The sequence below is a fragment of the Primulina huaijiensis genome, chromosome 1 (assembly GCF_012295235.1).
Source record: "Primulina huaijiensis isolate GDHJ02 chromosome 1, ASM1229523v2, whole genome shotgun sequence".
NCBI classification, from domain to species: domain Eukaryota; kingdom Viridiplantae; phylum Streptophyta; class Magnoliopsida; order Lamiales; family Gesneriaceae; genus Primulina; species Primulina huaijiensis.
Window position 1 is genome coordinate 13420903 of NC_133306.1, and position 8270 is coordinate 13429172.

The window sequence follows — 8270 nt, forward strand, 5'->3', positions numbered from 1 at the left end:
TGAAATGACTAATACATGTTATACTCTAATTTGTTCAAAGTACAAGATCAAGTGCCCATCTACAACAAGATCAACAATACACATTTGTTCCAACTAAAGTCATACAACTAGTGTTTATTAAACACATTCACATGTCTAGTGATAAACAATTAATTTCTCTTCCAATCGAGTCCGGATCACCGCTCTAAATTCACTCGTTCGAGCTCTTCTCGACCCTGATCCTGTCCCATCTGTTGTCATGCACACTTACAAACACAATAACAGCCGGATACTCCGGTGAGAAACATATTTCCCAGTATAAACCACGTATACATGCATGTCATATAATAATATACAAAGCATATAACATTTACAAAACATCGTAATCTATGGAAACATTAATCAATATCAATATGTAATTCAACTCTCTAACTCTTACTCTTTGACTCGACTCTTATCTAGTCTAGGTGATATGAATCCTCGTACGAATAAATATCAAACACGATTAAAATTGAATCGCGCCCTCTATTCAATAACGAGCAAGGATCGATGTGTTGTCCCAATCTTTTGAATCAAATGTGTGTGTGATTTTCACCTCTAAACTATGAAAAGTTTAGCAACAAATAATCACGGAAAATAACAACCCAAATTATAACGAACCTTCAAAGAACAAGCCCTTGACAATCCGCACAAGAACGATCGAGAAACGCCACAAAGTTAAAACTTTGATAAGTTTGATTTTGATTACAAAGCAAAGCTTTGAAGAAGTTTGAGAGAAAAACTCAAAAACTATTGTATAAACTCAATAATAATATCTGAATAATTGTTCATGATTTTCGTCCATATACATAATCATCAAGATATCAAAAATATAAGTTGCCGAAGTAATTGAAATTCTAAACTAGGAAAAAGATCTGCGCCGCCCGCATATGCACGCCCCGACTCGCGCATATGCGCGCCAGTCTCTGCTTATGTCGCGCATATGCGCGCCCTAGTCTGGCACATATGCGCGAAGCCCACTGTTAAAATCTTCGGTGTCCAGTACTTCTCGCGCATATGCGGTGCGCGAGCTCGCGCATATGCGCGCCCTGTCTTAGCGCATGTGCGCGAGATCTTCTGTCTAGATTTGCGCTCCGTTTTGCATGGATGCTTGAATAATGTTCACATGATCCCCATGCATCACGAACCTGTCATCACTCTGTATCTCGCTTGTCAATCCACCTTCTTTGCTCATAAACCCATTCAATGCTTCTTTGAACCTCTTTAGACGTCCCCTCGTGATTGGTCCATCCGGCAACTCTAAAGGGTCCCATGCTTTCCTTGGGGCTTGACCAACCGTGTTCGCATCATCCTCCCCTTCTTGAACACGTTTTGTCCTCAAATCTTGTTCATTACCTACATCAAACAACGACAAATCAGTAACATTGGAAGTGGAACTCACATTGTACTCACCTGGTAAATCGAGTTTGTAGGCGTTGTCATTGATCCTTTCTAGAATTTGAAATGGTCCATCGCCCCTAGGTAGTAGCTTTGAATGACGATTCTCGGGGAACCTTTCCTTCCGCAAGTGGACCCACACCCAATCACCTTTCTCAAAGATCACCTTCTTCTTCCCTTTGTTGGCTTGCTTGGCATATTGCTCATTTCTCTTCTCAATGTTGGCCTTGACCTTTTCATGTAACCCCCTAACAAATTGAGCCTTCTTTTTGCCGTACATGTTCAACCTTTCACTCACAGGTAAAGAAATCAAATCCAACGGAGTCAAAGGATTACAACCATACACAATCTCAAATGGCGAATAATTAGTAGTAGAATGCATGCAGCGATTATAATCAAACTCAACAAATGGCAAAAAATCTTCCCAATTCTTTAAGTTCTTCTTAAGTATAGCACGCAAAAGTGTTCCTAAAGTCCTATTAAGAACTTCAGTTTGCCCATCCGTTTGAGGATGACAAGTAGTAGAAAACAACAATTTTGTGCCAAGTTCAGCCCATAGATTTTTCCAAAAGTAACTTAAAAGCTTAACATCACTGTAACACCCTTATCCATTTCAAAAAAATAAACTCTATAATGCGGAAGCTTTAAAAATATAGATTACGAGGAAAGTATGAGCTTTAAAAATTTTGGCAGAGTTTCCCCATAAAAAGAACTTGCCACATGTCTCAAGCAAAATATTTCAAATAATGTCAATAAGACCACATTCCATATAACAATCAAAATACTTATATTAATAATCAAAAGTAGCAAATGACGTTATCAAAAACCATTACAAAACAAGTTTGCACTCCAAAATAACTTTTCTATTTTTAATACAAAATATACTTCATTATCATTTCCTCCAAGATTTGCACTGGTTCTTCTTCTTCTGTTTTGACACTCCGTCGTATCTATTCTTTGTTACATGCATCTGCATCTCATGAACATAACTGAAATGAGTTATAAAAACTCAGAAAGTAGACCTTTAAATAACAAGTACTTATACCATAGTGTAAAGAAGGAATCCTTATCATTTCTTAACCACAATATGCCATCAATCAATAAAATCCTTAAATAACAATTATAAGATGGCATCTATAGAACAATTTATTTCTTTTCATTTATATGGCATTGATAGGTCATCCGTCGATGGTATACATGTACGTCTCAGTCAAAATCTGTCACAGTACATGTCATTATGTTGATCAACTTCCGTCAAGTGGGTTTAGAATTACCATAGGTAACACCACAATACCATATAACCATCAAGCCATAAAAACATTCATTGAAACATTTTATCAAACATGTGGTGTGCGTGCTAAAACCTTAGCTCCTTTACTTTGCCATTGGCATCAATTCGATTTCTTTTCAATATATCAATACATACAATATACATAATCAATGAATTAAAGGAGCTAAAATCAATAGAAACTTCATTTGTCATATACATAGCTCATGAGATGCATTCAAAGGAAAAGTCTACTTACAACCCAATACACAAGTGCTTGCTAAGTTCTTGAGGGATTCCTACAACACAATAATAATAATAATACCATCAATCATTAAATTAACAATCTTACCTCAACATTCAAACCAAATAACCCAATATTCTCCTTTCAATCACTAACCAAAGGAAACAAGCTTTCTTACCTTGCTCCTAAACTCTTGAGGAGAAGAACTTCTAATCTCCAAGCAAAGATTAAGATTTCAACCAAAGATTAATTTCTTGGAAGAAGTTGGATTGAAGAGAAATGAGGAACCCTAGCTTCCAAACCGTGAGAGAAGAGAAGAAGAAGAGAGAAAAATGAGTAAAAATGAATCCCCATTCGATTTTATGCCTCTCAAACTTCAAAACACGTTTTTCAACTTGCTGGGCACTCGGGCGGTCACATATTACCGTCCTAGCGCCAAACTTACTGCCCAAAACTCAAAAATTCAGAACGGGGAGCGCTCGGGTGGTCAAATCTTACCGCTCGGGCGCCGCTCTGCGCACAGCCACATCAAAGATCGCTTCCGAAGCGCCTCTTCCCTTCAGAATTAGGAAAAGTGGTAAACATAAAAGTTGTAGCCCTATGTCTTGGCTTGCATCTCCAATAAGTTTCATGTCATTTGAAGGTCTGAGTAAAAAGGTATGCTCAATCTCCCAACATGTGTCAGTACAGGAATGACGATACATACGACAACATTCGGGCCACTTTTGGCACATCTTCCGTAATGATTTGAACAAAACTCAAAACATGAAAGTTATACCCTTATATCTTATCTTTCTAATGGAAGTGGCCTCACATCATTTGGATCACAATACAAAACATTATGCTAATAACCACAACTACTGCCACAGTTTCACACCGTTTCAACACTTCCATTACCTATTTAACTCAAATTCAACCTTCTATTCTACCCATCCATTATCTATTCCATTCTATAACATTTATTACCATTCTTATCATAATGTAAAGCCATAAACCATCACCATAAAATACCGTAATTCATAAGAAATGAAATGAACGATCGGTTATTACAATTCTCCCCCCCTTAGAAAAATTTCGTCCCCGAAATTTACCTCACTACGTAAACAAGTCAGGATAACGTTGCTTCATCTCTACCTCGGGTTCCCATGTTGCTTCTTCGATGATATGATTACTCCATAACACCTTTACGATAGCAATCTCTTTGTTTTTAAGCACTTTAACCTTTCGATCCAGTATTTGTACCGGTCGCTCACGATAACTCAAATTTGGCATTAAGTCTAGTGGTTCGTGACGAAGCACATGAGTTGAATTCGATACATATTTACGAAGCATTGAGACATGAAATACATTATGCAACCTATCCAAATCCGGAGGCAAAGCCACTCGATAAGCTCGCTCGCCAATTCTGTCAAGAATCTCGAAAGGTCCAATAAAACGAGGACTCAACTTTCCTTCTTTCCAAATCTCATAACTCCCTTGAGAGGAGCTATCTTAACAAACACATGATCACCTATCTCGAAAGTCAAAGGCCTTCTTCGAACATCTGCATAGCTTTTCTGTAGAGACTGAGCCGTTTTCATTCTTTCTCGAATCAATGCTACAACATCAACCATTTGTTGAACCAACTCTGGTCCTAGCATCTTTCTTTCACCTACTTCATCCCAAAACAAAGGTGATCGACACCTTCTCCCATACAAAGCTTCATAAGGTGCCATACCAATCGAGGACTGATAGCTGTTATTATATGTGAATTCTACAAGAGGCAAATTCAAATCCCAACTTCCAGGAAAATCAATAATACAGGCCCTTAACATGTCCTCAAGAATCTGAATAACTCGTTCTGATTGTCCGTCACTGTGAGGATGATAAGCTGTGCTGAAGGCCAACTTTGTACCCAAAGCTCTATGCAAACTTTTCCAAAATTCAGATGTAAATCTTGGATCACGATCAGAAATGATGGATACTGGTATACCATGAAGTCTAACAATCTCTTGAACATAAGCCTCAGCATATTGATTCATCGAATAAGTTGTCTTGACAGGAAGAAAATGTGATGACTTAGTTAAACGATCAACAATGACCCAAATTGAATTATAACCTTTCTGCGTCCTTGGAAGTCCAACAACAAAATCCATTGTGATGTGTTCCCATTTCCATTGAGGTATCGGCAATGACTGCAACCAACCTGCAGTTCTTTGGTGCTCAAACTTAACCTGCTGACATGTTAGGCATTCAGAAATATACAGCGCAATATCCTTCTTCATACCTGGCCAACAAAATAGTCGACGCAGATCTTGATACATCTTGGTACAACCTGGGTGTATCGAATATGGTGCGGTATGAGCCTCAATCAAAACATCTCGTCGAATATTATCACCGATAGGAACACAAATTCGACATCTGAAGGTCATCAACCCATTACTGTTTAAACCAAACTCAGAATTTCCTTTCGGCTCAGCCTTAGATTTCATTTCCAGCAATTGATTATCATTCTGTTGTCCATCTTTAATCCTGTCATTCACAGTAGGTCGAATCACCAAAGCTGAAAGTCGAGCTATCGTACCTTTCTCGACCAAAGAGATCTCATTCCTTTGTAAGTCCAAAAATAAAGGTTTTGAATCATAGAACTCAACACAACTCCTGACTTCCGACTCAATACGTCTGCAACTACATTCGCCTTCCCAGGGTGGTAACTAATAGTGCAATCATAATCTTTAACAAGTTCCAACCATCTCCTCTGACGCATGTTCAATTCCTTCTGAGTAAACAGATATTTAAGGCTTTTATGATCTGAGAAAATCTCACACTTCACTCCATATAAATAATGTCTCCAGATCTTCAAAGCGAAAACCACCGCTGCCAACTCAAGATCGTGAGTCGGATAATTCTTTTCATAATCCTTCAGCTGACGGGAAGCATAAGCAATTACCTTACCACGCTGCATCAATACAGCACCAAGTCCTTTCTTAGAAGCATCAGTGAACACTACAAAGTCTTCAACTCCTTCAGGAACTGACAACACTGTAGCCGATGTTAATTTATCCTTCAACTCCTGAAAACTTTGTTCACACTCATTTGTCCGTTCAAATTTAACTGTCTTTCTTGTCAATGTGGTTAATGGCAAGGCTATCTTTGAGAAATCAGCGATGAAACGACGATAGTAACCTGCTAAACCAAGAAAACTTCGTACCTCTGCAACTGTCGTAGGAATAAGCCATTTCCTCACTGCTTCTATCTTTGTTGGATCCACGGTAATTCCATCTTTAGTAACAATATGGCCTAGGAAAGTCACTTGGTCCAACCAGAACTCGCACTTCTTTAACTTGGCATATAACTGGTTGTCCCTCAATTGCTGCAACACAGTTCTCAAATGTTCTCGATGAAGTTCTCGAGTCTTCGAATAAACCAGAATATCATCAATAAATACAATGACGAAACTGTCCAAATAAGGCTTGAAGACTCGATTCATAAGATCCATAAAAACTGACGGCGCATTCGTTAATCCAAAAGACATTACAAGAAATTCATAATGACCATACCTAGTTCGAAAAGCAGTCTTAGGTATGTCATCTTCTTTCACTTTCAATATCATTCACATCCGCATTATACTCCTTACTCACATCCATGACTGACGCCAGAAATCCCTGACACCCCTTAACCAACATCTTATTCACCTTCAAGCAAGACATAAAAGAAGTGTCAAGCGAAGTACCTGAACGCTTGAAGACCCTGATATCACCTTCTTCTTTCGGAAATCGCACAGTCTTTACAACACAATCTATTACTGCACGATACGATGATAGCTAATCCATACCCAAAATCACATCAAACTCTATCATAGGAATCACAATCAAATCAGCAAATAATGTTTCCTCGTTCACTTGAATAGGACAAGCTCTAACCACACTTGTTGGACAAATCACATCACCCGAAAGAAGCATAATATTATACTGGAGATGTTCACATATAGGTGCAATATTCAATGATCTCATGAAAATTTCAGACATAAAGGAATGCGTAGCTCCAGTATCAATTAAAGTAAGAGCTACTTTGCCTGAAATTATAATATTACCTGATATAACCGCCGTATCAGGATTAACACCCTCTTTGGTCAAAGAGAAAATGCGTCCTTGGACTCGTCCTCGGCCTGAAGATTGGGTGCAATTGATGGCAATGTGACCTGCACCCCCACATCTATAACATTTGTTGGTCCCTACAAAGCATTCACCCTTGTGCGGCTTGCTGCATTTGGGACATAAAGGCCTATTCGTCTCAGACTGAACCACAGGAGCTTTACCTCGATGTTCTTCTCTTCCTTTTTCCTTTATATCCCCCTTTCCAACTTTGATTCAAAGCTTGGCTCTTTTGATTAAAGCTCTGCCTTCTCAATTGCCTTTCCTTCTCAATCTCTTTCTCGTCCTGTTCTGCTAGAAGAGCTTTCTCCACGATCTCTTTGTACGTTGCAGCTTTAGACATTCTGACATCTCTCCTGATCTCGGCTCTCAAGCCTCTCATGAAGTGATCCCCTCGATCTTTGTCATTCGAAGCAATAAAAGGAACGAACAGACATCTTTCTTCGAACTTCAATATATAATCATTCACATTCAAGTTGCCCTGCTTTAGTTCCAAGAATTCCTTCACTTTCTATGTCTTGACATCCGTAGAGAAATATTTGTCATTAAATAGCTCCTTGAACTCATTCCATTGGAGGGTTTGAACATTAACAGTTACCTTCGTGGCCTCCCACCAAATGCGTGCAGTCTTGGTCAAAAGAAACACTACACAACTAACTCGATCATTATCTTCAAAGTGCAGGTAGTCAAAGATTGCTTCAATAGCTTTAACCCATTCCATAGCTGCAAGAGGATCCACACTTCCCACGAACTCGGGTGGATTCATTCTTTTAAACGTGTCATACGCTCCATCTGAACTAGGCTCCTGTCTCACAAGGCCTCTACCTCTCCCATGCACTGGGTTCTGCAATCTCAATAACTATTGGATCTGTTCTCCATGAACTTTGGCTTGCTCCTTGAGCAACTTACTAAACTCATCAACAACTCGTGATGAGGAACTATCTTCTCCCTCTACAGCTTTCCTCTTAGGTGGCATCTCCTACATTGCATCTCAGTTTAAAATCGTTTTAAATCATCTTTATACAATTAAAGATACATATCATCATATCAGTATATCAATGAGATGCAGAAATATACATACCGAAGTGTCGCAAACAGAAAAAGTCGTGTGCCAAATCATTGGTCCCAAAAACATTTGCTCTGATACCACTAAATGTAACACCCTTATCCATTTCAAAAAAATAAACTCTATAATGCGGAAGCTTTAAAA